This window comes from Humulus lupulus, chromosome 1, assembly GCF_963169125.1.
Source record: "Humulus lupulus chromosome 1, drHumLupu1.1, whole genome shotgun sequence".
Classification (NCBI taxonomy): Eukaryota; Viridiplantae; Streptophyta; class Magnoliopsida; order Rosales; family Cannabaceae; genus Humulus; species Humulus lupulus.
Window position 1 is genome coordinate 115,675,014 of NC_084793.1, and position 6,376 is coordinate 115,681,389.

At 31.6% G+C, this 6,376-nt stretch overlaps 1 non-coding gene across 1 annotated transcript; it reads right to left on the reverse strand.

The window, feature by feature from the left end:
- Positions 1 to 2,350: 2,350 nt before the first annotated feature.
- LOC133813021 (small nucleolar RNA R71) lies at positions 2,351 to 2,457 on the reverse strand. The gene has a single exon (XR_009884071.1). It is a non-coding gene; the product is annotated as a small nucleolar RNA R71 (small nucleolar RNA).
- Positions 2,458 to 6,376: the final 3,919 nt, after the last annotated feature.

The window sequence follows — 6,376 nt, forward strand, 5'->3', positions numbered from 1 at the left end:
AAAAGGATTGGAGAGCCAAAGGATACAATAAATGTGCTAGAACGAATCACTCAAAGATTGGTCAATTTCACAAGGAGATAGCTCACCTTCAAATCACTAGGCAAATTATGATGAGAGCCATGGATCAAATGTCCTAGTAATTAGGCTTTTTAGAGATATGCCTTTAGTAGTTTCCAAATTAAAAGAAATATGGGAAGCTCTAGTTAATGAGGATAACTTACCGGTAGCTATTAGATATTATTTTCTTATACTTAAGTTTACCTATAGGTTTGAGATTCAATTCATGATAACTTCATTTTAGGGTCATTTTAGAAGGTGTTTTTGTGGTAATATAGAGTTTTCATGTGTGTTTTGTGCAAGATTACACTTTTGTTTGTCTTTGTTGTAGGTTGGTGCGATGAATCACGAGAAAAATGTAAAAGAAGCGAAAATTGTGGGAAAACAAGGCTTTTGGTGGTTATTGGACTAAAAATGATACTAAGGATGCTTAAAGGACAATTTTTGTGAAGAGATGAGCTGAAAGATCTAATCTGAGAAAAAATTGAATAAAAGTCGCAACTTGGACTTATGAGTCGCGATTCAAAGTGAAGTCAGAGGTGCATATGCTTGCTGGAAAGAATTAATGTCGGGACTTGGGCTTACAAGTCGCGACTCAAGAGGGAAATAGAGGCTCAACTAAGGGAAACGTAGACACGGGCCGCGAATTGAGAGTCTTCAGTCGCGATGCCTAAAGACTTTACACGAGAAGAAAAGGCCCCAAAACATCCAGAAAAGGCCAAGTCACAGCCCGCACACGGAAAAACTCAGATTCTTTTAATTTTTTTACTATAAATTTTTATTTAAGGTTTAATCAAGTTATTAGGTTAGTTTTTAATTACGTTTTTAGAGACTAATTTTGTTTCTTAGGCTAGTAATTCTACAATTTTATATTTTTCTTTCTTCTTTAAGTTTATGAATCTTATGTTCTTTAATTATTATTTTTGTGATTTAGTCATGTCTATTAAACAATTTTTATCTAGGGTTTAATGTAGTCACTTGGATTTCTATCTAATTGTATTATGATGTTCTATTGATTTTTCTTCTCTTTTCTAATCTATATAATGCATGTTTAATGGTAGTAAATACTTGATCACTATTTGCTTGATTTAATGATTTTGATTCAAAATTCGAAAGATGAGAATTGAATATGTTATCATTATATAGACATAGGTTGCATATTGGAAAAAAGTACCTGTATGGCTTATGTAGTAATCAGGTTTCCATACTTAATGCCTTCTATATGTTTAAGTTTATCATAGTGATGTAGAAAACCTGCATATAGGATGAGATCTTATATCTTGAAAAAGAATAGGAATCGATTTATGTTAACCTGCTATTAGAATAGAAAGAAAGAAATCTAGAATTGATTATTACAATTAGTAGAATGAAAAGTTGATGAAATTAACACCCTAGGTCTTTTTCATAGTGATTTAAATATTTTATTTAGTTGTTTTTGTTTAAAGTATTTCCAATTTTAAAATTAAATTAAAAAATGAAATTCTTAGTTGCCAAATAGAAATTTAAAGAACAATTAGTGGTACTTGGAAGATAGTCTTCGAGGGAACGATACTTTACTTATCATATATTACTTGAATTGATTGCGTGCACTTGCGTATATACATATTTTCACGATCAAGATTTTTGCACTGTTGCCGGGAACTTAGTTTCCAATATCATAGTTAATTGTTATTTGTTCTAATTTGGTTTTTTTATTAATTTTTATTATTTAATATACATTTATTTGGATAAAGGCTATATTGTGTTTCAGGAATTGTTTCTATATGTGAGGAAGTAGAAAAAAAGAAGTCATATCTATAGATCTTGAAATTGAAAAAACATGTATAATGAATCGCAAGATAAAGAAGAGGTTGGACTTTACCATGGCTGAGAACGCAAATAACGTTGTCAACAATAATGTAAATATGGGTAATGCCGCTGAAGCTGATCCACCATTAAGGAATTATGTACTCCCTACTATTACGGGGATACATTCAAGTATTCGTCCTCCAACTCTTGATGCTAACAATTTTGAGATAAAACCCTCAATTATTCAGATGGTGTAAAATTGTGTACAATTTGGGGGGTTACCAAGTGAGGATCCAATTCTACATATCACAAACTTTTTGGAGCTATGTGCGACATTTAAAATGAATGGGGTGAATAGTGATGTTGTACGATTGCGACTATTCCCATTTTCACTAAGGGCGGAGCTAAGAGTTGGTTGAATTCTCTACAAGCCAACTCTATTCTTACTTAGGAAGATTTGGCTCAGAAGTTTCTGGGTAAATATTTTCCTCCTACCAAGTCATCCAGAATTAGAGGACAGATTAACAACTTCCATCAACTTGATGGGGAGTCTTGGTATGATGCAAGGGAACGATTTAAGGAATTTCAAAGGAGATGCCCACATAATGGAATGGAGAAGTGGCTGTTAGTTCATACTTTTTACAATGGTTTTTGGGGAAATACAAGACAATTATAGATGTAGCATTTGGAGGAGCGTTTATGAGAAAAAGCGTTAGTGAAGCGTATGAGTTGTTGGAAGAGATGGATATGAATAATTATAATTGGCCTACTGAGCGAGAGAATAAGAAAATAGCGGGAGTATTAGAAGTTGATCCAATAGCGCTATTGACCGCTCAAGTAGCAACTCTAACCAAACAACTGCAGCAAACTAATCTCGTCGCGCAAGCAATGCAAGTACAGAATGTCATGAGTTGTGAGATGTGTGGAGGACCTCATTCTTATGAACAATGCTCGAGCACAGCTAGTTGCTCAAGAGATGTAAGCAATATGCCCTTGGAACAGGTACAGGTTATAAGTAATTTTTCAAGACTTGCACCCAACACTTAATCAAATTCCTATACACCTGCCTGGAAAAATCATCCTAATCTGTCTTGGAAAAATAATCAAGGGTTACAACCACAATATCCACAGTACCCACCTCAACAACCAACTTATGGATTACATGCTAGACCATATTATGATCCAAAGCCACACCCATCTCATCCACCACCTCCTCAAATGAACCTACCAATAATTCAGCCAGACCAATTAAATCAATTCATGACAGAGACAAAGTCTTCAATTAGAAGTTTGGAGACACAAATAGGTCAATTGGCTCAAATGTTTTCTAATAGACAACCAGGGAATTTGCCTAGTTCCTGTAAAGAACGCCCTAAGCTAATACTTATAAAACATTCGTATAACATAGTTTATAAAAGAATTCCACTCATTATAAAAGTCTCAGAGTGGGTACTTGCTTAAAACCATGCAAGTTGGCGCCATTAGTTTTAAAAGAAAACATAGATTTTTATGCAAAGTTCAAAAGAAACAAAAATTAAATAATTGAGTCCCACTGATAATTAAGAAAGTCCCTTAAAACAAAACATAATTTAAATGGCGTTCTATGATGATCGTTTTTCCGTCCATAGGATTACCCCACGCCATACACCCCACGATGATAGAACTCATCACGTCACCACACGTGCCATAAGAAATCCTATTTACTACCCGGAAGGAAAGTAAGGGGGTGAGCTAAAAGCTCAATAAGGAAGTACAAATAATAAGCAAGTAAGAATACAACAAATACAAACACTAACGTTCATCTAAAACATCATGGCATATCATAACATAATAGTGACATATCATCATTGCATATCATAACGTAATCGTAACATATCATCATATCACAATCATATAGCATACATGATGAGCATGGCCCGCTAGTTGTCCATGTCACCCTAATCATATTCATACAACATACATGATGAGCATGGTTCGCTAGTTGTCCATGTCACCCTATGAGGTAAACAAGAGTCTCTGGTCCTTGAATAACCTCAGCGCGTCCGCCCTAGGAGTTACGTCTTTAGCTATAGTAACTCGTTTGATGTATCTAACATCGTAACTTGTTTGATGTATCTAACATCCATACACATATCATATTCAACATATCATCACATTATGGCATTCATAATTCATAACAATTCATTCATACAACAGTCTTACCATTCATAGCATAAAAACATAGAATCTATCTAACTTCCTTACCTCAGGTCCAAGCTAAGAAATTTTCACAATCTTTCAATGAGCCTATATCATAACCAAAACAACATTTCTTAGGTTCATAAAATTACTATTTTGCCCATCCATACAACTCATGTGTGCATGGGTCATGCACACATAATAATAGTTACACACATGCAATTATTCTTAACTACACATAAAGTCATAAAAGAATAATGCTCATTCTACCTATTTTACATGCATGATCTTTTTATAAAAACCACATAGTTGAATAGTAAACATAATTTTGGACGTAAAAGTGGATTTGCATGTAACATGCATACGTGGGAACATTACGTAATTGCGATTTGCATGCTACATGCTTTATTTTTCTTAGAATTTCTAAGTTGATTAATTTCTCAAAACATTATTTTATTTTATAAAATAATTTGATTTAGTTTAAAAAAAAATGTGACAACTTCCTTTATTATTTTCAAATTACAAAGAAGTAACAAAAACTTGGAATTAATTAAAATACCTATTTTTAATATGTTTTATTTTTTTTTTGAAAGAAAGGAAGAGAATTATTCAATCAAACTTAACCAACCAATACACACTGCAATAAGCAGCTACCAAACTATTACAAGTTGTTTAAAGACAACATTACATTTTTTTCTTTAGCATTCAGCTTTGAATTATAAAGTTGAGCTCTAATTTGGACAATTTTCTTCACTTGGTCACTAATAGAACCAACTGAGCCACAAATATTTTCAAAAACGCACCGATTCTTATTACACCAGATCAGATAGATTACTGCAGCAACTGTGACCACATTCAGCTCCTCAACAAATATATTTTAACATATATTTTTAATATGTTTCTTTAGAAAAAAAAAAACAAATTTTAACATTGGTTAATTGTGTTACATAAATGGTGTGAGAAAATATATTTTTAAGTGTGGGAAAAATATATTTTTATTTAAATTATTTAGGACTTAGTTTTATGTAATATAAATCCATATGTAACAATTAAATAATCATTTTTAAACTTTTTAAACCAAACTTTCAGCCACTATTTAATTTCTTTAAAAATCACAAATAAATAGAATCTAAATATTTTTCTCAATCAAAATAAAGGAAAATCATAACTCATCAAAATATGCATTCATACCATTTTAAAATACCATTTTTCAAAATTACCATAACTTAGGATGATAATTTGTTCCAAAAACTCATCAAATTTATTTTAGTGAAACACACTTCACATTTTCTTACAAAAATTCCAGCAACTATTTTTACCTTTAAAAATCACCACATTCAATTTAAAACCTCATATTTTTCTAAAAATTCAATAAAAATTCTGTAGGTAATTATTTACACACAATATAATTTCAAAGCATAATTAAACTTCACATTAAATTTCTTAAAACATCAAAATATTTGCAAACTTTATTTGAGCACTCAAAACTTTAATCTCATCATGAACAACATCATTTTTGTACAAAAATCAGCAAGCACATTAAATCATAAAATTTATTCCTTTCATTATATTCACAAAATTCATGCTCAATTATGCACAATATTTCAACACAAACCCTAGCATGCTTCTAACCTCTTTATCCATTTTAATCATATCATGAGTATACAATAATTCATCATTCGACATAGAACTTATTCACAAGTCATGAACAACAACCACCATTGATCTTGTGTTACATAAATTCTCAATACATTATTATCATGCAATTATTCCAAAAATCACAATCATCATAACATCATACAAGATCTTGCCACAACCTATCATGTTTCTAAAATTTTCATTGACATAAAACATAATAAAAATAACAATCATGTTTTTGCATACCCCTCTAGGTCGAAACTCATACAATAAACAAATAACCTATTCTTTTCATGTTTTTCAAATACTCATCATCACTACACATATTCTTATTACACAACCATAAAAATCAAACCCAGCAACATAAACTCATGCATAAAATAATAAGAAAATACTCCATCAATCCATGAACATCATAACACTAGGGTTATAGATTTTATACCTCTCTTGATTGTAAAATCAAGAATACAATATGATCAACACCCAAACTTCACATCCCTTGTTCAAGCCTAGGGTTTTTTTTGTTGAAAACCACCATGAGGAGGAGAAATAAATCCAATCACACACAACAAATAAACCAAGTTAAAATCATATAATCAAGAAAAAGAGATTGGGCAACAAAAATACAAGAAAGACATACTCTAAACTTGGTTCCTCTTCTCCTTCTTCTTCTTTCTTTCTTTCTTTCTTCTTCTCCTTCTCTCTCTACACGCCA